Source organism: Saimiri boliviensis, chromosome 15 (genome assembly GCF_048565385.1).
Source record: "Saimiri boliviensis isolate mSaiBol1 chromosome 15, mSaiBol1.pri, whole genome shotgun sequence".
NCBI lineage: Eukaryota > Metazoa > Chordata > Mammalia > Primates > Cebidae > Saimiri > Saimiri boliviensis.
In genome coordinates this window covers 39891423-39917914 of record NC_133463.1, presented here as the reverse complement: position 1 = coordinate 39917914, position 26492 = coordinate 39891423, and the positions used below count along the sequence as shown (strand labels likewise).

Here is a 26492-nt window from a genome sequence, read left to right as displayed (position 1 = left end):
CATTCTTCTCTACCATAGGGTTTAATATCTTGGTCAGGGTCTTGGGTGAGAGATAGCTCCAAGGAAGGTCAGAAAAAGTAGTGGCCCACATTAAAAAAGATGCCAGATCTGCCATGACAAATTAATGGAGGAAGGGATGAAAAGGCTCAGAGAAATGGGCATGCTGAAATGGGTTTACATATAAAACTGGAAAACCCTCTAGGTGACCATGTTCTACTCCAGATACTTCTGAGCTTAAAGGAAATAAATTCAGAATTTAATCTCAGTCAGTACATTATCGAGTTCCCTCTTCATCGTATCTTTCTCCCAGGAATGACACGAGATGAAGATGGGTTGGGGTGATGGGAATAGATGCACCATCCCAGTGCCTTCTTCCTGTTCTCAGAGGTTTCCACTGAGATACATTGCTTACTAGCCAAGGCTTCAAGCTTTCAGATTATTGTCTTTATCATATAGTTTAGCATGATTTATCCACATTTTACTGTAAAAAACTACCAAAATGCTGCTCTGTTTTCTAGCGATATATCTGTTTGATAGCAAATTTTCTTTATATATTTAAACTGAAATGAAATATTGCACAAGAGTGAATCCAGAAGTAGATATGAGAATTCAGCTGTCTACTCTCTTGCCAAACATTAAAGAGATTTGTACAAATGTAATGGAATACTGCTCTTTGCACATTTCTGGGAGGAGGGGTGGGGAAAATTAGTTGTTTTTTATAAACATACGTTATCTAGGTTAACATGCAATTTAATTATTATTGATATTTTAAAATTTGTTAAAAAAATAAAGGGTTAAAGTAAAAAGTGTCTCACTTTTAACTTATAACACAGTAAATAACGTAGGTAGACATAATCCGCATTAATGAATGAGGACCCGCTTTGGGGTCCTCAATAATCTTTAAATGTGTAAAGAGTTCTTAAGACCAAAAACCTTGAGAACCACCTATCTAGAGGATATTTACCAGGGTCCTACTCCTTCCAGAAACAAGCAGAAACAAAGAGACTCTTGAGAAAGGAAACATAGACTCTGAAAATGAATGAAACGGCATCTCTTTGAGTCAGTAGCATCCTGACAAGGCAGCTCAATGCCATGAGCCCATGGTTTTGTGTTCTCTGAGCTTCTTGCCCATTTTCAGGCCAAGCTTTCCTGGAGAAATTTCATATCTTTCCAATAAATTGACTTTGCTTAAGTTCAATGGGGTTAATTTCTGTTGACTGCTATCAGATCATGCTAATGGGTACAATGTTTAATAATATCCTTTTTAAAGTTTTGTCTGAAATCTTTCATTTATATTTCAAACTCTATTTTGAGTTCTTTCCTCAAACTCAAGGAGGAAAGTTGTGAGCCACAACGACAAATGAGAAATTTAATTGGAAAATCCAATTTTGTTCTCCCTGGGCTAATTTAAACCACTAATGAACTGTAAGCTCACTAGGTACCACCTCCTTTTTTGATTACATGCTGACAAACCAGTCATTAAAGATCTACTTAGCCCTCTACCCCAGAGTCAGGGTGTCTGTTGCATTTTATCTTCAAAGTGTGTTGTACATATAAGTGGAATAATCTACACAAGTATGGGTATTGCTGGAAATGTTATTAGCCCCATTTTACAAAGTACAGCAATTAAATCTCTGCCCTTAAGTCTTCAAGGGAATATACTTTAAAAGATCCTGGCTACAATCCTTATACCACTCCATGTAATCATGGCTCCTAGAATAAAGACGGACATTTAGTATCCACAGAAAAGGAATTTGAAAACAAACTGACTGAATAAATTTTCTGTAAGACCTTATTTTAAAATACAATAGACAATTTGTGTTACAAATTTATTTCACTTCCCTGACAGATAAATTTTATATTTCTCCTTTCTGACACTGTTATCTTATTTCTTTTTATTTTTTTCTAGGAGAATACATTCCCTGGGAAGCTGTATTTACTGTCTTTGGTAAATGTAATTCTCAGACCCTAGTTTTGACAAAAGATTTATGAAATCTGAGAGTCAAAACACTTAATACCTAGAATGAGCAAGGATACAGTCCTGCTACACACACCCTTTGTAAGCATATACCTGAAGGATTTGCATTCGCTCGTGGTCATGACATATTTAGAATGGTCCATTAAATAGAGAAAATTGATCAGGTTGATAAATCAGATCAAAATTAGATATTTTATAGAGAAATTTGAGATGTTTAGCCTACAGAAATGTGAACTAGGGGGGAATGATGATGGTTTTCTTCAAGTATTTAAATAAAAGAGTTATTAAACCTCACCAATTTATCACCAGTTTGGGAAACCTACTGGCACAGCTCAGTTTTCAGATGGTAGAGAATTACCCACTACTAGAACTATGCAAGCTAGACATGACCTAGGCACACAGGCATTTTTTTTTAATTCTGAGATGCTCTGACTCTATACCTCGTTTTGCTGTTTACTTAAATAGCTTCCACGTCTGAATCTGAAACTCTGACTCTGAGTTAATGGACGTCTGACTCTAAGTTGTATGGAACCTATATCACACAAAATAATTTCAAGCTAAAAGTTGATCATCTATAAGGATAAAAAACTTTATGTATCTTATTTGTAATGGTATTTAAAAACATAGTAGTGCTGTCCTCAGATATTTAAGAGTACCAGGGAATGTATGCAGAATGAAATAAATTAAGTTTTAAGTTTAAAATAGAGGTACTAGAAATTTAAAAAGCCAACAGAGCAAACAAGTCCTCTTAACTTGAAATGAGGGCACAAAATAGGCTTCAGGAAAAATGAAAAGATTTTATTTTCATTAACTTTTATTAAGCGCATGTTATAGATTTAATAGAGAAGGAAAAGACAACAGGAAGAATGGATGAGTGGTAGAGGCAGTTTTGAATTCATCTATCAATGAGAACAGAGCGTCTTTATCATTACAGGAAGCACCCCATCTGGGCAGATGCTGCCTTCACTTTTGGGCGTTAGAATAAGCCACGCCAATGGCTAGACTATGGCTTCCGCGAGCCTGCCGTCTTTTAAGAAGCGGCCCCGTGGATAAAGGCATTTTATTTTCTTTTTAACAAATGAAAATTCTTTTTAAGACAAATTATGTGCAATTTTTAAAACGTGTCTGTTGCCATATGCTAGAGGCTATATATCTAGGAATATGTATTTGCATATCTATATGATCCCACTTAAAAAAAAAGTGTATAGAGATTTCACACTGATGGTTACCAAAATTTTATTTTTCTGTAGAATTTGGGAAATCTATTCTCAGAAATTTCCTGGAAGGCTATATTCAAAGGTAGTATTAAATATTAAGTGACTTTTTTCAAACTAAATGTTATAAAAATTGAAAGTACATTCAAATTAATTACAATAAAAATTCTCTCTAGCAAAAGGAGAGAAACATAGATTAAAATGTATCTATGAAGGCTTGATCATTAGGATTAAAGCCAAGCTGAAAATATGGCTATTTGAATAATAATATTTAAAAAAATTTTTAATGCATCTATAAAAATCCAGATAAGCTTTTAAGTATCTTCTTTTGAAGACATAACAAACAGCAGATGAATTAATGGGGAGAAAATGAACTAATATTCACTTGTTAGCTTAGATGGATTTTTTAAAGAGATATACATTATTTTTAAAAAGATATTGTCCAGAAATTAATATTTAAGAATTATAGCAGATTGATTAAGGTCTGTTCTACTTTTGGAGCAATTGTGGCATGGCTAAGCATGCTATTGACCAAAGTAAAATGAATCATTTGTGAGGGTTTCCATGGAGCCAACCTTAGTATCAACATGTTTCATTTAACAAATCTCAAGGCAGAAAAACACCAATGATATAAAAAAACACAAATAATACCTTCAGGTCTGTTGTTATTCACAGTTGGAAAAGATCAACACTAAATGGTATAATTTTGGGCCTGTGAAATGGGTAGGGAGTACAGGAGAAATCTGGAAACTTGGCCGAAATAATTTTTAAATTCTGCCAGGAGAAACATAAATCTCCACTGTTAACTTTCTTTTTTGATATAGCACTTTGAGGATCCTGCACTAAACTGTGCAGCTTAAGAAAAATATAAAGTAGGCAGACGCTTCTGACATATAATTTGAGAAAAGCAAGCCCTCTTGTCTACCCCAAAAATATCTCTACAGCTAGGCTCAGATTTTGCACCCCATAATTAGATGCACATTCTTTCTTCATTGTGAAAAGCTTTCGTGTTCGGTTGTCTTCTGCCAGTGGAAAATACTCCTGGGAAGAGTAAATCTATCAGTTGACACGTTAGAGAGAAGTAGTTACTAAATAAGGGAGTGACAGGTCTGAAATCACAGCAAACAGGAAAAGCACTAAGCAAGGTATACCTGAGAAAAACGTCAAACACTTCTCAGTTGTTCCTATGGCTTTGTGAATTTATGTGCTTGATATTGTCAGTAATAATAACTAATACTATTTTAATACAGTCTATGTGACAATGTGTCAGTCCCCTTATTTCAGAAGCAGATTTGAAATGAATAGTCAAAATGCTCTCAAATACTCCAAAAAGCGTATCTTTTTACATTTCTGTAGACTTGAACCCAAATTAGTTCATGAGTACCTATGTTTGCTAATTAAGGAAGAACATCAACTTGCCCAAAGTAATTCCAGACACTTCTGATTTTAAAAGAAGTAAATTTAGAATTTAATTTCAGTCAGTGCAAACTCCCATCTTCCTCTTTGACCTCACCTTTTTTGTTTTGTTTTGTTTTGTTTTTTGTTTGTTTGTTTTTGAGACAAAGTCTCACTCTGTTTCCCAGGCTAGAGTGGAGTGGTACAATCTTGACTCAATGCAGCCTTCACCTCCTGTGCCTCAGTCACGCAAGTAGCTGGAATTACAGGTATGCACCACCTTGCCTGGCTAATTTTGATTTCTTTTGTCTGTTTGTTTGTTTGTGTGATAGAGTCTTGCTCTGTCACCCATGCTGGAGTGCAGTGGTGCAGTCTTGGCTCACTGCAACCTCTATCTCCCAGGTTCAAGAGATTCTCCTGCCTCAGCCTCCTTAGTAGCTTGGATTACAGGTGCACACCACCACCCAGCTAATTTTTTGTATTTTTAATAGAGATAGGGTGTCACCATGCTGCTCAGGCTGGTCTCAAACTCCTGGCCTCAAGTGATTCACCCATCTCGGCCTCCCAGAGTGCTGGGATTACAGGTGTGAGCCACTGTGCCCAGCTGAACCTTATCTTTTCTTTTCTCTGGTAGCAATGTGAGATGAGGCTGGAGAGGTCACAGAAGGGACAATGCTTTACATAACTTCTTGATATGGGCAAGGGATGCTCTATCCCAATGCCCCCTCTGGTGCTCAAAGGCTTCCACTACTGAAGTAGAGTCTCTCTATCCTGGTGGGGCCCGTGGCAGTGCCCAGGAAGGGGTGCCTGCAATCCCCAAGCCCAGAAAACATTTACAATGCTCTCCTAGCTCCATTGTCCCTGAACAGTGGTGTGTTATCAGCTCAGTTGGTCCCTTGCCTTGTCATGTGGAAGAGCTGCCCTCTGCCACTGAGGTCAAGGGTCAGTGTGACAGCCTTTTGGGGAAGCCACATACAGTGAATCCTGAGCTATTGTCTGATGCCAAGAAGAATGAGGTCACACAGACCAGTTAAAGGATGGTGAATGCGGAGAATTTTATTGGGCAATGAAAGTGGCTCTCAGTGGACAGGGGAGTTGAAAAGGGAAGAGGAAGGGCAATTAGCCTTTTCCCTGAATTCCAGCTGGCTCTTCCCCCAAAGTCCAACCACCTCTCTTAAGTTGCCTCTCCTCAATGTCTAGCCATCTTTCCCCTCTACTGACTGAGTCTGGGGTCTTTAAAGGCACAGGATGGGTGGGCTATAGGTAGTTTTGGAAAAGGCAACATTCGATTGGTAAAAGGACATTATTCAGAAAGATCCAGTCAGGGGAGAGAGGGCAAATAGGAATAGAAGTTCTCACCTTGGGCTGTGGGTTTCAGGCTTTTTGGCTTAAAGGTGAGGTTTTGCCAGGGACTTGCCCCTGTGTGCCTCCTGCCTCTGTCACTCTCATCTCAACCTCTACGAGTGGCACTACCATGCCCAGCTAATATCTATATAATTTGTAGAGACAGGGTTTCACCATGTTGCCCAGAATGGTCTCAAACTCATGAACACAAGCAATCCACCCACCTCAGTTTTGCTGGGATTATAGGCATGAGCCACCATGCCTGTCCTGCCACATGAAGATTTAATTGGGGTACATGTGCAGGTTTGCTGTATAGGTAAACTGGTGTCACAGAGGTTTGTTGTATAGTTGTATAGCTGATTCCATCACCCAGTCACTAAGCCTAAGTACCCAGTAGTTATTTTTTCTGATTCTCTCCCTCCTCCTATCCATCACACTCAAGTAGGCCCCTGTGTCTGTTGTTCCCCTCTAAGTGTCCATGTGTTCTTATCATTTAGCTCCCACTTTCAAGTGAAAATACATAGTATTTGGTTTTTTGTTCCTGTGTTAGTTTGCTCAGGACAATGGTCTCCAGCTCCATCCACTGCTATGCATTGTTGCATAGTATTCTGTGGTATATAGGTACCACATTTTCTGTATCCAATCTACCACTGATGGGCATTTAGGTTGATTCCATGCCTTTACTATTGCAAATAGTGCTACAATGAACATATACATGCATGTGTCTTTATGGTAGAACAATTTATATTCCTTTGGGCATATACAGCAATGGGATTGCTGGGTTTAATGGTAGTTCTAATTTTAACTCTTTGATGAATCACCACTTTGATTTCTACAGTGGTTGAACTAATTTACACTCCCATCAACAGTGATAAGCATTCTCTTTTCTCTGCAACTTTGCCAGCATCTGTTATTTTTTAACTTTCTAATAATAGCTATTCTGACTGGTGTGAGATGATATTTCATTGTGGTTTTGATTTGTATTTCTGTAATGATCAGCGATATTAAGGGGTTTTTTATAAGCTTGTTGGCTGCATGTGTGTCTTCTTTTGAAAGGCGTCTGTTCGTGTCCTTTGTGCACTGTTTAATGGGGTTGTTTTTCTCTTGCAAATTTGTTTAAGTTTGTTATAAATACAGCTATTAAATCTTTGTCAGATGCATAGTTTGCAAGTATTTTCTCCCATGTACAGGTTGTCTGTTTATTGTGTTGATAGTTTCTTTTGCTGTGCAGGAGCTCTTAAGTTTAATTAGATGCAATTGGTTAATTTTTGCTTTTGTTTCACTTGCTTTTGGCATCTTTGTCATGAAATCTTTGCCAGTTCCTGTGTCCCAATTGGTATTGCCTAGGTTGTCTTCCAGGGTTTTTATAGTTTGGGGTTTTACCTGTAACTCTTTAATCCACCTTGAGTTGATTTTTGTATATGGCATAAGGAAGGGGTCCAGTTTTAATCTTCTGCATATGGCTAGACAGTTACCCCAGCATCATTTATTGAATAGCAAGTCCTTTCCCCATTGCTTGTTTTTGTCAGCTTTGTTGAAGATCAGATGACCATAGGTGTGCAGCCTTATTTCTGGGCTCTCTATTCCATGCCATCGGTCAATGTGTCCGTTTTTGTACCAATATCATGCTGTTTTGGTTACTGTAGCCCTATAGTACAGTTTGAAGTTGGGTAAGGTGATGTCTCCAACTTTGTTCTTTTAAATACAAGAGAACCAAAATCATACCAAACACTGTCAGACCATCGTGCAATGAAAATCAAAATCAAGACTAGAAAAACATTCAGAGCTATGTAATTACATAGAAATTAAGCATCCTACTCCTGAATGACTTTTGGGTAAATAATGAAATTAAGGCAGAAATCAAGAAGTTCTTTGAAACTACTGAGAACAAAGATACAGCACACCAGAAGGCAGTGTTAAGAGAGGAAATCATAATACTAAATGTCCACATCAAAAAGTTAGAAAGATCTCAAATTAAAAATCTAACATCACAACTAAATGACCTTGAGAAGCAACAGCAAACCAACTCCAAACCTAGCAGAAGACAGGAAATAACCAAAATCAGAGCTGAACTAAAGGAGATCAAGACATGAAAAACCATGAGTCAATGAATCTAGAAGTCAGTTTTCTGAAAAACTTAATAAATATATAGGGTACTAGCTAGACTAATAAAGAAGAAAAGAGAGAAGATGCAAATAAAAAACACAATTAGAAATGACAAAGAGAATGTTACCACTGACCCCCACCAAGTACAAATAACCATCAAGGACTACCACAAACACCTCTATGCACACAAGCTAGAAAACCTAGAAGAGATGGATAAATTCCTGGACACACACACCCTCCCAAGACTGAAACAGGAAGAAATTGATTCCCTGAACAGACCAAAAACAAGCTCTGAAATTGAATCCAAAACGAATAGTGTGCCAACCAAAAAAAAAAGCCCAGGACCGGATGGATTCACAACTGATTTCTATTAAATTCAAGAAGAGCTGATACCATTCCTACTAAAACTATTCCAAAAAAATGAGGAGGAGGGACTCCTCACCAATCATTTTTTTTTAAGACAAGGCCTTTCTTTGTTGGCCAAGCTGAAGGGCAATGGTGCAATCACAGCTCACTGCAACCTCGACTTCCTGGGCTGAAGTGATCCTCCTGCCTCAGCCTCCTGAGTAGCTGGGACCACAGGGGCACGTGCTATTACACCCAACTAATTTATTAATATTGTTTTTTAGAGACAAAGTTCTTGCTATGTTGCCCAGACTGCTCTCAAATTCCTGTCCTGAAGAAATTCTCTGGCCTGGATTACAGGTATGAGCCACCACACTTGGCTACATTACTTTTTTTTTAAAGCTAGTCAAATTAAGTAGTGGTGGGGTTGTATACTAACTTTCTAAATTACTTTTAAGGCATCACCTAATAAAACCACTTTTCCCAAATATCCTCTCTCATGCCTCTAAATTTGTGCACATTTATATTGCTATAATCAGAACCCACGGTGCCTAGGTTTTCCCATCAACAACTTACTCTCTATCTATGGAAACTTTGAAGACCAAAAAAACTCTCCAGTCTCAAAGGAAGAAAAATCAAATATTGAAAATGATAGGAGATGAGCTGACATTTGATGGACAGGAGATACCCTTCACAAGCAGTTGCCTGTTCCACTTATTAAATCTAAATTTGCTAAATCTGAAACTGACTGTTGAGTACTACAGAATACTGTTTCATTAGCAATTCATTAATTTTTTAAAATCTCACCTTTATGCATGAATAGATGCATAAAAATAAAAATGAATCATCTTGTCAAGGGACTAGTAATGACTTTTGCCTAACGGCTTCAGGAAACATCTTCTCTCTCTAATGAGAAAATATATTTATACTCAACTAAATAAACCTCACATTGGGTAGGGCTTATATATGATACACACCAATACACTGGAAAATTGGACCTAGACCACATTTTCATGATATGTTTTACAATTAGTTGAGTCATAAATAATTCTTCATATTGGAGTTCTGAATATCTTCTTCTAATACCATAGAACTAATGTTGTCTTTTCAAAGAGAAGGAAAATTATAAATCCCACTAAAACTTAAAACTGGTTTCTTAGTTGTAGTAGTCCTTTTATAAATTATGCAGTTCAAAGAGGATTTGCAAGGTGAAGAGAGTTCATCAAAGTTATTAAACTGATGTGGTCATCAAAATGGTTGCCACAATAGTCACTAGTAATATAGTTCTAGCTGGAGAAGGAAAAACTTTAAACTTTGAGAATCACAAAAGCAGCTGGCCCATTTGGCTTGTGGTCCAATTCAATAATGTCAAGAAAATACAGTGGTTAAGAAAAAAGAAAAAGGTACCAAATTCTCAGGTAGAAACACCAAAAAGAATGACTCATGTTATCAAGAGGGTAACTCTAACAGCCTATAAGATAGACACAGCATCTGTAGAGAGGGAAGAAAAGATATATTTGAAATGTCACAGCCACATTAGAAGACACTTTGGTCATTTCTTATAAAACAAAACATATTACAATTTAGCAAACACATTTCTCTACTTCTAAGGAGATGAAAACATATATCCACACAAAATCATGTGCATGGGGTGTTTTTGTGGCTTAATTCATAATTGCTAAAATAAGTAACCAAGACATCCTTCAGTAGGCAAATAAACTGTGGTATATTCAAACAATGGAATATTATTCAGTACTGAAAACAAATGAGTTATCAAGCCATGAAGAGACATGAAGGACACTTACATGCATAAGAAGTCAATTTCGAAAAGTTACATACCCCGTGATCCCAACTATATGACATTTTTGAAAAGGTGAAACTATGGAGGTAGTTAAAAGATCAGTGGTGGCTAGGGGTTAGACAGGGAGAGAAGGACAAATGGTGGAGCACAGAGGATTTTTAGGGCAGTGAAAATACTCTGGTTCTTAACAATGGATACACATCATTAAACATTTATCCACATCCATAGAATGTACAATATCAAGAGTGAACTTCAATGTTAACTGTGGATTTTGGGTGATAGTGATGTGTCAGTAGGTTGATCAGTTGTAACAAACATATCACTCTAGTGGGAGATGTTGATAATGGGAAAGGCTATGCATGTGCATATGGCAGGAGGTATTAGGTTGTCTTTGCACCTTCTTTTTAATTTTGCTGTGAACCTAAAACTTCTCTTAAAAATAAAGTATTTGATAAGAATACATTTGAAAAGAATCACAAGTGATGTATACTTTAATCTATTTTTAAATGATAGCAAAGAGTTCTATAATAATGAAAAATATTAATTCCATGTTCCATTGCATTTAGTTACACTAAATTTACCTTATTTACATGTATATAGTATATTACGTCTAACTCTATTAAAACATTTATATTGTTTTATAAATGTTGATTTTTATCTATTTCTTCCACCAGATTATGAACCGCCCTTTGAAATAAGGAACATTAAGAGAGGTTCTAGTAGAGATATAAACAGTTTAGTTCTGAACATATGTCTCCAGCATCCAAGTAGAGATGTTAAAAAGGCATTGAGATATTTAAGTCTAAATATTAGAATTGGGATGCATGAGTCTTGATATTAGAGGAGAAATATGGGTTGAGGAAATGAATCACAGTAGCTGGAAGTAATTGGGACTACCTAGAGGAGACAGTGTGGGAAGCTAAGAGACAGTGGCTCTGGATTGGATTCTAGAGAATTCTGACATTTATAGGTAAGAAAGAGAAGAAAGAGCAAACAGAAAACAGAAGGAGCAACCAGTGAGTAGAAGGAGAATCACGAGCAAGTGGTGTGTTTCTAGAGTAATGGGAAGAAAAAAATATTCCAAAAAGGAATAAGTAGTAGAGAGGATAAAATATTGCTGGGAGGCCAAGTAAGATTAAAACAGAAAAGCATATCCACTGGATTTGAAAAACAAAATGTTCACCTTAGTGACACTGACAAGAGCAGTTTCGGCAGACAGATGTGTTTAAAGGTAGAATGGGCCAGGCACAGTGGCTCACGCCTGTAATCCCAGCAGTTAAAGAGGCCAAGGCACATGGATCACCTGAGGTCTGGAGTTCAAGACAAGCCTGGCCAAATGGTGAAACCTCATCTCTACTAAAAATACAAAAAATTAGCCAGGCATGGTGGCACATGCCTGTAATCATAGATACTTGGGAGGTTGCAGCAGGATAATTGCTTGAACCCAGGAGATGAAGGTTGCCGTGAGTGGAGATCACTCCATTGCACTGAAGCCTGGACGACAGAGTGAGACTCTGTCTCAAAAAACAACTATATAAATAAAGGTAGGGAGCATGAGATAAGGAGAATAGAGTGATATAGGGGAAATTGGAGGAAGGTGCATGAGGCCAATTTGTGTATGTGTGTGCGAGAGCATATTAGTATCTTAATGGAAATGATACAATTTAAAAAAAGAGAAACTAATGAAGCACAAAAGAGAGGGTAAAACACAAGAATAAAAATCCTTGAGTAGGAGAGAACACATGAGACTTCATTCACAAGTGGAGACATTGGCACTGGCTAGGAGAGATACTTTTGTCTATTGTGACAAGAAGGAAGAAGAAAATAAGAAAAGGATTGTAGAATTAATTTGTAGAGCAAAATGAGAATGCTTTACATTAATAACTTCTATTTTCTTGAGGAAATGTGAGGAAGGTAATTAATTGAGAACAAATTGGGCTGGGCACAGTGGCTCATACCCATAATCCCAGCACTTTGAGAGGCTGAACTGGACAGATCACTTGAGGTCAGGAGTTCAAGACCAGCCTGGCCAACATGGTGAAACCCTGTCTCTAACAAAAAATACAAAAATTAGCTGGATGTGGTGACATGTGCCTGTAGTCCCAGCTACTTTGGAGGCTGAGGCATGAGAATTGCTTAAACCCAGGAGGCGGAAGTTGCAGTGAACCAAGATTGCACCACTACACTCCAGCCTGGGCAACAAAGAAAGATTCTGTCTAAAAAAAAAAGAGAGAGAGAGAGAGAGAGAGTGAGAGAGAGAGAGCTAGAGAGAACAAATTGACAGAGCAGGTATGAAATAGTCAACCATAAGAAGAGAAGACTAATATTATTAGAGAAGTATAGTGGGATTTCTGGTGCTGAGTACTCACTTGACATGTATAGTCATGAATTGAGGTGAAGTTAGTACAGTTTGGTGATTTTCTTTTGCAATATTCTGCTATTCAGCTAGAGGCAAAGAAGACAAATAGTTGGATTCAGCTTGAGCTGGAGTTTTGCCAGCCAATTATATGTAGCAAAGAAGAGGGTTGAGAAGCCTTTGCTAGGGAGAAAATTTAATGATGGACCATGAAATCTAAGCCTCCCTAAGTGATTATAGAAGGGAATAAATTGATACTAACAAAATGGTACACTCTATAGTTTGGAAGCCTCAAAATACTGGAAGAATTACAGCAGAGGGAGTACTAAGGCAAGCAAATGGAAGGATGGAAGGTGGTGGCTGGAGAGTAAGATGATTGAAATCAAGATTTTGGAAAAGGTTACATTTATGGTGTTGTCAAGCACCGTAGGGGCAGAAAGGTGTCTACTACCATATAATGCTGCATAACAAACCACACCAAAAGTTAATGGCTTAAAACAACAATCTTTTTCTTAATTCTCGTATCTCTGGGTAAGCTTGGTAGTTCCACTAACCTGGTCTGGGTTTGGTCGATCACAGCTGGGCTCACTCGTGTTGTCTGTGGGCAGCTTACAGATCTGCTTGTGGCTAACTGATTCAGGATGGCCTCATCTGGGAAGACCACACATGGTCTCTCATCCTTCAGCAGGCTAGTCTATACTTGTTCTTAGGTGGTGGCAGAGGTCTGAGAGAGAGAGAGAAAAAAAAAAAAAAAACATGCATGCATCTGGCTCCCTTGAAGCTAATACTTAGAATTTACATAATGTTCTGTCTATACTATTCTGCTGGCCAAAGAAAATCACAAGCCAACCCAGACTCAAAAATTAGGAAAACTGACTATCTTGACCAAATAAGTAAAGGGTATGAATACAGATAAGAATAGGAAAACTGGTGTCATTTTGAAATCAATGTATTGCAGTAAGATCTAGGATGGAATTGCATTATTGCATGGCCTCACCCTCTTCCTATTATCACCACTAGGAATACATTCATTAACAGATTGTATTTGCATAGCACTTTTGAGTTTGAAAACCTTTTGTAGTTATTTGATTGATCTTCATGTTGTTAAGAACAAATAGTTATTCTTCAAAGGGTTTCAGTTTCTGGTTATTTGTTCTATTCTAAAAATTAATCTTACCCATTCATCTATCAGCCCTCCCTATCTCTGCTGTGCCCAAACACGCCCAAGCATGCCCAAGCAGTTCTCATCACCTATGTAACCATATTTCCCATCAAAAGTCCACTCTTGCCCCCTCGATGATGTCAACAGTAGTCAATGGGAATTAGCCCAGATTGCGCAGTCTGACCCCAGCCCATAGAGGGAGGACACAGAAACAGGGTCTGCATTAGGGATAAAAACTGCTGCTCTCCTTTGTTCTGCACACTCTCTCTTGCCTCTGCCTTGCATGCAGGAAGTGCTCTTCTATAGAAATAAATTGTCTTGCTGAGAGCACTTTTGCCTGAGTGTTGGTTCCACTTTGTGGCACCAAGCATTTTACTTCTAACAATCTGGGATCTCGTCCGGGATTCCCATTCTCTGGTCTTCTCCCAGGGGGAGATGTGTCCCATTGTCTCATTGCAGTGGCCTAAGGGGTGAAAGATCTAGACCCCCACCTGCTGTGACAAATAAACCTGGACTCTCAGCAACATGGGAAGGAAAGGCTTGCCAACAAAAACACCATGGTGACCAGGTAACTCTGTGCACAGGCCAAGGTAAGAAAAGCCATGGGGTTAGCAAAGTATTTCCTTGGTAGTTGGGATATCTTTGAGGTTGAATGTATGTGAATGGTGACAAGCACTACTGCTGTGCAGAGTGAGCAAGTCCAATCTGCAGTTCCATGGTTACCTCATATAGCTAATGGCAGCCCTCTTGTAGGGATCCTGATGTTGAAATTTGTACAGTCCTGTCAATGCTAAGAGGAACCTAATTTCCCTCCAGTGAAGCAGCCAGAGCAGATGAGTTGAGAGAAGGGTACAAGGAACCTCCAGCAGGTGGGGCTTAAAAATGAGCAAGAAATCTTCAGTATGAAAAATCGAGCCTTAGCAAGCCTTTTGGAAAAAGAAGAAGGCAAGAGATTGCTAGCAAAAAAAAGGTTGAGCCACACACACTCTCAAAGAAACATCCAAAACCTCCCAGATGGGAAACACCCCTAGTAAAACAGGGAAGGATAAAAACGGGGATAGTCAGATCCCCTACATTAAATAGTCCTTTAGGTCTCATGTTAAAATTCTGAAAAGATAATGGCAGACTAAACATAAGAAAAAGCAACAAATACTAAAAATCTTGCTGTTCCATTTGGACTCAAAAAACAATCCTCAAACCTTAGTTTTCTGGCCAAAATTTGGGTCAAATGAGGAATGGATTTGTGAACTTTTAATAGAAAATGTTGCTAGTAGGAGACCCACCTCCCAAGAGGAAATTGATTATGCCCTATGTTGGTAGCAAGGGTATGTCCTTTACCCCCCATAGATTGAAAGGAGCGAGTCAAAAACTAATCTTTGGAGTAAATTTAGTTGTAAGCATGTCCCATCAAGTTAGAACCATCTTAAATCAAAAAGGCAGAAAGGCGGCTTATTGACTCAAGAATCTTAAAGTACAAGGCTATTTTGGTAAAAAGAGATAATTTAACACTAACCACTGAACCTAACCTACCAGGTTTCTTAACAGGGAGTCTAAACCTGAAAAGAGGATACACACGTTTAGATTTAATTGACTATCACACAAAGCTTAGGCCCAATTCAAAAGAGATCCCTTTCAAAACAGTTCAGCACTCATTTACAGATAGTTCCTCCCAAGTGATTGAGGGGAAAAGACACAACAGGTATTCAGTAACTGCTGGAAAAGTTATTAAGAAAATAGAGTCAAGAAAATTGCCTAATGATTAGTCTACCCAAACTTGTGAGCTATTTGCATTGAGTTGAGCCTTAAAATACCTGCAAAACCAGGAAGGAACCATCTATACTGATTCTGAATATGACTTTGGGGTGGCTCACACATTTAGAAAAATTGTAATTGGAACAAGGTCTTCTTAATAGTAAAGGTCAAAACCTTGTTCACAAAGAGTTTATCACCTGAGTATTAAATAAACTTCAGTTGCCAAAAGAAAAAACTATTGTCCATGTCCCCAGGCACCAGAAAAGCTTGTGTTTTAAGAGTCTGGAAAATCACTTAGGAGATCAGATAAGCCAAGAAGGCTGCCGTTTCTTCTGAAACACCTGTTATCCACTTAACTCCATACCTCCTTCCTCCTACTGTGATCCCGTTTTCTCTTCTGCTGAGAAAGAAAAGCTAATAGAAATGAGTGCTAAAGAAAACTCAGAAGGAAAATAGATATTGCCAGATCAAAAAGAAATGTTGTCCAAATCCCTTTATAAAAGAAATCCTTTCTCATTTGCATCAGAGGACCCGTTGGGGACCCCCAAGCCATGTGTGACGCAGTTCTCAGAGTTTATAAATGTATAAGAATTTATACCATAACCAAACAAGTTGTTTGGTTAGATACAGATAGTTCTTACTGATAATTATGGGAAGGAGTCCAGGCTTAAGACCTTTCCAAAGTACCCAAATTGATTACACGGAGACACCTCCTGTAGGTCATCCAAAATACTTATTAATGATAGTGAAGTATCCCACTCACTGGTTAAAGCTATTCCCTTTTCAAATGCAACAGCCAATAATATAGTTAAAACATTAATTAAAAATATAGTGCTCAAGTTTGAGCTAATAGAAAATATTAACTTAGGAAATAGAACCCATTTCACAGTGGGTTAAAAAGCTATTCCAAGCCCTAGACATTAAATAAGAATAGCATACTCCTTGGCACCCACCTTCAGAAGGGAAAGTATAAATAAATCAGACCTTAAAGAACCAGTTAACCAAATTAGTTCTAGAGACTTAGTTACCAAATGCCTTCCTATTGTCCTGTTAAAAATAGCCTTTCCCTCAGAAATTAAACACTTGGTCTCTCCTCTACTTTCCCTTTTCCTAAAACCAAAGGTCTCTTATCACAAGCGCTAACCCTGGAGTTCTCAGTCCATCAACATCAGCCTGAGAATCATGTCCTCATCAAAAGCTGAAAGAAAGAGTAACTTGAGTGATCCTGTTAAGGATTTTACCTGGTGCTCTCCAAACCACTAAAACCACAGTCCAGACAGCAGAAAAAAGATGGACCCATCACACCGGAGTCGAGAAAACACCACCACCTCCGGGGTCATGGGCCATTATCCAAAGGGAAAACCCTCTCAATCTAAAGCTAAGAAAAGTTTAACTCTCTTTCATTTATTCTGTTACTATTTCTTCTTTTCTCATTCTATTGCTGACTACCTTTATCAATGTAACTAGGTCAGACTCACCCCAAATCATTACCTTTGATGCTTGCCTTGTTACACCTTGTGAGGATGAACCATGGCAAAGACAAATCTCTACTTTAGAAAAATACCTCTGCCCCTTCAGAGAAGCCACTAACCCTGCATCTTGTTCATGGCAGGGTACCAGGACACCCCAGGTTGGGAGATATGCTCTCAATGGGCAGATACCACCTGGACTCGAGACTGGGGCTGGACCTCCCCAGAGGGCTGTACCAATCTAAAATCTCACCTCCACTTTACCAAAAGAACCACCCACTCTTAGTTGTCAGTCTCACCATTGTAACCCAGAAACCAGCTCGATTAATACCCCTACCTCCACCAACCCTACACGCTCTTTAGAGCGCTTTTATGGCTTAGGAGTAGAAGCCAATGGATGTGACCCTATAGGCTTCTTTGAAATGCGTTTATTGCCACCCCACTTCTCCATCTAAACCTTCTACCCTGCCCAACAACAATGCAGATGTAAATATTGTAGAAGTAGATGATTTAAGGCAAACTCTAGCAACTGAAACAGGATATCAAGATACAAATGCCTGGTTGGAATAGATCAAATATTCAATCCACACATTAAACAAAAGCAATTGTTATACTTGTGCACATGGCTGGCCAGAGGCCCACATTGTCCCCTTTCCACTCAGATGGTCCTCCAGTTGACTGGGTAGTGTACTACACTTTAGCTCTCTTCCAGGACTCTGCAGCTTGGGGCAATACATCATGCCAAGCTCTCTCTCTGCTTTACCCTAAGTCCAACACCTTGTGGGTCAGCCCCTAAGGGCCAGCCAGCTCCCATCTCCCAACATCCATTTCACCCTGTGTCTCTCATGACAAGGGGGAAACTTGGCATTCTTTGGAAACTTAATGGGATGCAGTGAGCTTAGCCCTTCCAGGAGCTTACTCATCAGTCTGCTCTGAGCCATCCTCGAACAGATGTATGGTCATATTGTGGTGGACCCTTACTGGACACTCTCCCAAGTAATGTGAGTGGCACTTGAGCTCTTGTCCAACTGGCTATCCCTTTCACCCTGGCATTTCATCAACCAGAGAAAGAAAAATCACAACACCATAAAGTAAGAGAAGCCCCTTATGAGCCTTTTGACTCTCAAGTTATTTAGGCGCAATAGGAGTCCCACAGCGGGTATCTGATAGATTCAAAGCCCAAGACCAAATCGCTACAGGATTTGAGTCATTATTTCCATGGGTAACTATTAATTAAAATGTAGACTGGATAAATTACATCTATTATAATCAGCAGAGGTTTATTAATGACACGAGGGATGCTGTCAAAGGAATAGCTGACCAATTAGGGCCTCCCAGCCAAACGGCTTGGGAAAACAGAATGGCCCTGGACATATTAACCAAAAAAGGTGGAGTTTGTGTTATGACTAAAACTCAATGTTCTATCTTCATCCCAAACAATACTGCCCCCAATGGGAGCATAACAAAGGCTTTACAGGGACTTACCACTTTATCCAGTGCATTAGCTAGAAATTCTGGAGCTGATAACGATTTCACAGGATAGCTAGTAAGGTGGTTCGGTAAATGGAAAGGAATTGTGGCCTCAATTCTTACTTCTCTTGCAGTAGTAATAGGTGTAGTCATTCTTGTTGGATGCTGCATCATACCCTGCATTTCTGGACTAGTTCAAGGACTTATAGAAACAGCTGTCACAAAACCTTTCCCCAGTTTCTCCCAGTCCTATACTAATATATCCTTTTTCCTGGAAGAACAACAAAACCAAGTCATGTTAGATAAGTTTGAAGAAGAAAATGGATAAATTCAAGAGGGGGAAATTGTTGTTAAAAACAAATAGTTCCTCTTCAAAGGGTTTCAGTTTCTGATTCTTTGTTCTATTTTAAAAAGTAATCTTATCCATTCATCTATCAGCCCTCCCTACTCTACTCTGCTGTGACCAAACATGCCTCAGCATTCCCCGTCACTTATGTAACCCTAACCGTCTTTTCCGTCAAAAACCCACCCTTGCCTCCTCAGTGATGTCAACAGTAACCAGTCAGAATTAGCCTAGATTGTTCAGTCTGACCCCAGCCCACAGAGGGAGGACACAGAAACAGGGTCTGTATTAGGGATAAAAATTGCTGCTCTCCTTTGTTCTGCACACTTTCCCTTGCCTCTACCTTGCATGCAGGAAGTGCCCTTCTATAGAAGTCAATTGCCTTGCTGAGAAAACTTTTTCCTGAGTGTTGGTTCCACTTTGTGGCACCAAGCATTTTACTTCTAATAATCACTGCAACAAACATTTAACACCACTTTGTAAAGGAGAGGCATTTAGGAGTTTTATGCTGTGGAGGGAACATGATCAGATTTGCATATAAACAGCATATCCTGGAAGATAGATGTAGAATATTTGGGGGAGGTAAATAAGATAGGAGAGCAGTTAGAAGGCCATTGAGTAGTTCTGTGAATACTAAGAGTCTGAGCTCAGGCAGTAGACATAAAAAGCAGATGAAAGATTTCACCTGGGTATAGTAGCATACACCTTTAGTCCCAGCTACTCAGGAGGCTGAGGTGAGAGGATCATTTGAGCCCAGGAGTTTAAAGCCAGTTTAGGTAACATAGTGAGACACTGTCTCCAGAAAAAAAAAAAAAGAGAGATGATAAATTCCAGAAATATGTAGAAAGATAGAAAAAAAAAAACAGGATTAGTATATTAGCAGATGCAGTATAGGTAGACAAGGAAAGGGAGGAATTAATATTGAATTTTAGGTTTCTAACTGAGGCATGTGGATGGATCCTCAAGACAGGAAATTGAAGATGATCAGCTGACTTCAGGCATAGGCATAGGCTAGTGAGTTCAGGTTTGGATATGTGAAGGTAGAGGTTCCTGGAGGACTTATGCAGAAATCAAATTGGCTTTTGGAATTATGAATCTGAAACCCAGGAGCACATCGGGTTCGATATACAGTTTATAAGCGGAGACTACCAGTAATCAAGGCAGTTGTGGAAATAAACATAAGGAACTAATTTATCAGAAAAAGGGGTTATAGGAAGTAACGAATTAAAGTTTTAAAGAGACTATAAGATGAAGAGAATTTAAAATAGAGCCCCAAGGAGACCAAGGAGGGAGGATCAATTGAGCCCAGGAGTTCAAGAGCAGCCTGGGCAACATAGGGGGACCTTGTCTCTATAAATAATTAAAGGAAGTTTCCAGGCATGGTAGTGTGTGCCTGTGCTTTCAACTACTCAGGAGGCCGAGGTGAGGTGAGAAGATCACTTGAGCCAGTCAAGGCTGCAGTGAGCTGTGATTGGATCATTGCACTACAGCCTGGGTGATGGAGCAAGACCCTGTCTTAAAAAATAATAATAATAATGGAGCCCCAAGAAACACCCACCCAGAAGTGGTGGTCTGAAAAAAGAAGGGAGTATGATCATAAAGGAGACTAAATAGGAGACAATAGAGAGTAACATGAAGAAAACCAAACTAGAATGATACAGAAACCAAGAAAAAAGGAAGACACCAGGAGAGCTTGTTGAGGATGTAAAATATAGCTTATATATATTAAAAACAAATAGGTGCCTAAGACATCATTACTGTGAAGGACAAAGTTCATCTCAATTAAGGCGAGGACAGTAAAGTGCTATGAGGAGGAGCCTGGTTGTAGGACTTGTGATTGTCTTATAAGCAAAGAACACGGTAAAGTGGCACAGCTTGACTTTTTGAGGCTGAGAGGGAAAAAGCAGTATAGTTTCTGCCTTAGTTGCTGGGATTCTCATCTTTGGAGTCTCGCGAGCTTCTGCGGAAGAAGCCTGACTACCTGAGGCTGTCATGCATGAGGAAGCCCAAGCCACATGGAGAAGCTGTGTGTAAATGCTCTGGTCAATAATTCTGGAGGGATTAAGGTCCCAGTGAAAAGCCAGCATCAATTTGTTTCCAGGTGATTCCAGCCTCCAGCCATCAGGTGACCCTCAGCTTTCAAGTCTCCTTGGTTGAAATTCCAGACACTGGGCAGCAGAGACATATCATTCCCCTGAGCCCCGTTTTTGTCTCTGACCCGCAGAATCCACGGCCATAAGGAACGGTGTTGTAAGCTACTAAATGTTGGTACAATTTATGACACAGCAATAGTAACTGAAACATCACCAAAAGAAATTACATATCCAGAAGAAAAACATAATTTTTATGAGATAACATTTTTTGAAGGATCTTAAATTGCAAAATCTCTTCCCAATTCAAGCTCTTATCTTTCCAAGTTTTGGTCATAGATAAAACTCAAATCAGCTGTATCTTTTCTCAAGTTTCCCAGGGTTTACACAAAGCAGCTCTTAATATAATTTCCTGCTACTTAATCTGCAAAGCCTATCCTAAATCCTATCTTCTCTCTGAAACCTTCAGTGACCACTTTTGATAGAAGTCATCATTCATTCCTTAAACTGTGCTAACTTTTTTTTTTTTTTTGGTAACAAACATATAGCCTATCTTATCAAATAGATCTAACAAGTCTGGGGACACATTTATGTTTCTTTGTATCATACAGATTAACCATCACAGAACACTGTCTATAACAGGTGGTCAATAAATATCTGTTTATTTATTGATAATTATTAACCATTAATGCAAATACCGTTACTGGATTTTAAATCTGATTATTTTATCCTGCAACTTAATAAAACGTACTCTTCTTGCTTTCAGAGAAAAGAGATTGTGTGCATGGTCATTATACAAAGTGTACATCCTCTTAGTATCTTCCAAAGTTACTTTTGATAGTAGAATGCTATTTTCACTTTGATTATGCCATCTAAAGAGACAGGTATTTAAAGGATGGTGATGTCTATGCTAATCAGTGTAGTCATGCAACATGTTGAGAAACATTGGGCCAAGTTTTTGTTTTGTTTTTCCCTTTTTAGAGACAGGGTCTCTCACTGCCTATGCTGGAGTGCAGCAGTGCAATCAGGACTCACAGCAATTTGCACCTGTGGTCTAGAGTGTTCCTCCCACCTCAGCTCCAAGGCGCAGGGTAGCTGAGACTACAGACCACCATGCCTGGCTAGTTTTTTGTAGAGATAGGATTACATCATGCTGCCCTGGCTAGTCTAGAACTCATGGGCTCAAGTGATCCGGTCACCTCAGCCTCCCAAGACGTTGGGATTAGAGGCTTCAGCCACCACACATGGCCTGGACCAAGTTTTTATTCACTCAAACAATTTTCCAAGAATGAACAAGGAAATTGGGAGAGGAAGAAAGACTGACTCAGTGGGAGGTTATTTGTTCATTAGTAAACAAGTGCTGTAGACATATTGAGCCAAGTGGCTGCTTTTCAAAAAAGCAAAGTACATGAGAAATCTCAGCTGTTTCCTGCAAATATGCTCACTTACACTTCCCTGATGGAGATGTGTTTTATTATCTGTAAGAACTGAGGAGTTTGTTTATCAAGAAGAAAGAGACAGAATGGGGTGGGGGTGGGGTGAGGAAGCTGGAGAGCCATCTCAGCAGCGGGCTGGAGAGAGAAAGCGTTTGTGGCTGAGGCTCGTTCAACAGAAGCAAGCAGACAGCATATTCTTCTTACCAAAAGAACAGTTATTCTTCATTCTTGAAAAATTTGCAGAGTTGAAGGCAGAATTTGGGTGGGGACCGGGTGGGAAGTCAGGGACAGCTATTTTCCAGATATGTTTGAAATGTAGGCATTCTAACCAAGGACTGTCTGGATCACCAGGACTCTTACACTGTTGACCAAAGTCCATGACTGTATCACCAAGTTCATGGACTTTTGTTTATTTATTCAATAAATATTTACTGAAAACATATGAAAAGCCAGGCATTGTTCAAGATGCTGAGAACACAGGGGGAGAAAAACGAGATTAAAGTCTCTGCTCTAAAGAATTTATTTACATTTTACTGGAAGGTGCTGGAGACAAACAATAAGCAAATAAACAAATGTTCAGATGATGGTAAGTATCATGAAGAAATGAAGCCAGAGTGATGTAACAGAGATTGACCTTGACATTCAGTAAAACAAAAGCCTCTTCAAGGTACCAGCATGGCTCCATTGAGATGTGACTCATCAGAGTCCCTATAGGAATTAGAAGACAATGCATTCATCCTTAATGGACAATAGTTCTGACGTCTACTAACTGGTCCTAGACCTCCTTGGCTACAAGAGGCTCTTTAGGAGCCAGAAGCAGGAATGTTGTCCAGTAGCTCTGGGCTGCTATGAAGTTATAGGTCTCTTTCAGCAGACGTGCCTTGATTGAAATAATGGCTCCCTCCAAGCATGCACTGATTTATGGTCTGTTGGATTATTTTTCTTTTTTCTTTTTTTTTTGAGACGGAGTTTCGCCCTTGTTACCCAGGCTGGAGTGCAATGGCGCGATCTCGGCTCACCGCAACCTCTGCCTCCTGGGCTCAGGCAATTCTCCTGCCTCAGCCTCCTGAGTAGCTGGGATTACAGGCACGTGCCACCATGCCCAGCTAATTTTTTGCACTTTTAGTAGAGACGGGGTTTCACCATGTTGACCAGGATGGTCTCGATCTCTCGACCTCGTGATCCACCTGCCTGGGCCTCCCAAAGTGCTGGGATTACAGGCTTGAGCCACCGTGCCCGGCGGATTATTTTTCTTGATTGCCTTGATGTTGTTGATATCAAATTCCATTTAACTTTGAGCCTCCTCTCCTTTCTGTACTACCATCCCCAGACTATCCTGCTTGCTTTCTGTGACAACCAAACTTCCCTAATCCTACGCAGGGCCTAACTCTGCCTAGCTGTTGTGAATTGGGTGGAACATGCTGCTGACATGCCCCACAATGATGGCATCCATGAAAAACCTGGTTTTTTGTTTTCCTTGTGTCAGCACAATGATTTTGGCTAACATGTCTATTCTTTTTTTTTTTTTTCCTTTTGAGACGGCGTTTCACTCTTGTTGCCCAGGCTGGAGTAAAATGGCACCATCTCGGCTCACGACAACCTCTGCCTCCTGAGTTCAAGCAATTCTCCTGCCTCAGCCTCCCAGCGTAGCTACCACGCCTAGCTAATTTTTGTGTTTTCAGTAGAGGGGGTTTTTCCATGTAGATCAGGCTGCTCTCGAACTACCGACTTCAGGTGATCCAGCCGCCTCAGCCTCCCCAACATGTCAGTCTTATAAATGTTCCAGCAATGTCTTCTAAATCTATACTATGCAGAATATTTTCAACTGAAGTTAAGATGCTATAATTTGAACACTTGGTAGAGCATCCTGAATAAGATATCTAAACACTGGACCTGATAATTGGCAGAGAAAAACTCAGTGCATTACAAAAAATGTCAACAGTCTGAGAGGTATACCTGTGGGCACAAGCAGAGGAAGCATGGGCAGCCACGGGAATACCTGGTTAAGACCTGTTAGGTCAAGGGCATGGTCAGTCTACCAAAGAGTGTAGGGTTCCCTGAAATTTAAGCAACTTCTCATTCCAAAACCATTTGCCTGGGGTGCTGAGAAAGACATTCCAATAGACAAGATAAAAAGGGAATTTATTTGAAGGATACATGGAAATCTCACATAATCCAACTGTAAACGGTGCCACTAGGCCTCATAAATGTTGAAAAAATCTTTAGACAAGCTACTTTCTCTTCCTTTTTCTTTCAGGAAAAATGATTTCTTTTCTGCATCTTTCTGTACTTGAATTTCCTTCTGCTTCATGTCTCTAGGCTTCTTTTACCAGGCTCCTCATTTCAGTTCCTGGGTAAACTTTAGCTTAACATGAGCCCCTGCCCTGCTATGAAGCAATTTGGTTCAGACTTGTCCAGATGGTACAGTTCCAGTACCCACCACTGATTACTAAGTCAAACTCTTACACCTCTTAGTGTGAATTCTTGTGAAAGAGACTCTAACTGGCTCAATTAAACTTTGGGTTGTTTTTCCCTGGGTTATTTCTCCACTTACCTGTAATTAGTCATTAGGGCTGGAAAATTCATAATCCTATGCTACAAACACAATAGCTACGCATGTGATTGGGGAAGATTTTCTAAGATGGTGAACAGGAAAGAAATGATCAGCATTCAGGTCCAGTGAAGCTATAAAGTCCAGCCACCACCCACAACTACCAAAAAGGCCACTCTTTTCAGGCTAACAACTTGATAGATGATATTTACCATAAAAATTTGGATGCCTCTAACTTTCTTTTCTTTTCTCCTTTTGTGTGTGTGTGTGTGTGTGTGTGTGTGTGTGTGTGTGTGTGTGTGTGAGGCAGGGCCTTGCTCTGTCACCCAGGCTAGAGTGCAATGGTGCAATCACAGCTCACTGAAGCCTCGACTTCCTGGGCTCAAGCTCCTGCCTCAGCCTCCCAAGTAGCTGGGAGCACAGGCACAGGCCACCATGCCTGGCTAATTGTTGTTGTTGTTTTTTGTAGAAGGGTTTTGCCATTTTGCCCAAACTGGTTTTGAACTCGTGGACTCAAGCAATCCATCTGGTTCAGCCTCCCAAAGTACCATGATTACAGGTGTGAGCCACTGTGCCCGGCCACCTTTAGCTTATATGAGTGTTGGAATTGCCCATTGTTCTGACAGAATGTAGTTCTAATTTTTCCACTTTCCAAAGGAAATTAAATTGAATACATGGTAAAGATAAACATTTTGTAAATCTTAATCTAACAGAATTAGAAGCAAGAGCTTGTGAAGCAATAGTGAACAAGAATGTAAATTAAAAAATAGTTGATGGTTTCTAGCTTTACCCATGTTCCTGCAAAGGACATGAACTCATCCTTTTTTATGGCTGCATAGTATTCCACGGTGTATATGTGCCACATTTTCTTTATCCAGTCTATCATTGATGGGCATTTGGGTTGGTTCTAAGTCTTTACTATTCTGAAGAGTGCTGCAATAAACATACGTGTGTCTGTGTCTTTATAGCAGAATGATTTATAAGCCTTTGGGTATATACCCAGTAATGGGATTTCTGGGTCAAGTGGTTTTTCTGCTCAGCAAACACACACAGGAACAGAAAACCAAACACTGCATGTTCTCATTCGTAAGTGGGAGTTGAATAATGAGAACATATGGACACAGGGAGGGGAACATCACACACCAGGGTCTGTTGGGGGTTTGGGGGCTGGGGAGAGATAGTATTAGAAGAAATACTTAATGTAGATGACAGGTTGATGAGTGCAGCAAACCACCATGGCGTGTGTATACCTACCTATATAACAAACCTGCACGTTCTGCACATGTATCCCAGAACTTAAAGTATAATCATTTTTTAAAATAGTTGATAAGAGGCTAGAAAAGGGTGTCAGGAATTGTACTTGCACATGCTCCCTAGTATGAAGAACTGAAGTCTTCTCTCTAGCATGCCTTTCCTGTTATCACCTCCTTGGCAAAACCTTATTCATTCTTCAAGAACTATTACAGATTAACCATCACTTCTTGTAGAATGCCTTTTCTTACAGGGCTTACTTTCCTCCCTAACAGGCAAAAACAACTATTCTTTTGTCACAGGTATTTAGATTGAATTTTTGTAGGGCAGAAACCTGTTTTATTCTTCTTTGAATGCCCCTCAGCATATGCTACAAAACTTACATGGATATTTAATGAATACATACTGATTGAAATTACATAACTAAAT

At 39.5% G+C, this 26492-nt stretch overlaps 1 protein-coding gene across 1 annotated transcript in view; it reads right to left on the bottom strand.

Annotated features, from left to right (window-relative positions):
• Window positions 1-26492, bottom strand: part of LOC141581389 (uncharacterized) — an 85892-nt gene that overhangs the window by 23693 nt on the left and 35707 nt on the right. Inside the window, exon 4 of the mRNA XM_074386618.1 lies at window positions 13094-13263. The gene's annotated coding sequence lies outside the window, so the exon portion shown is untranslated. The remainder of the gene's footprint in view (window positions 1-13093; window positions 13264-26492) is intronic.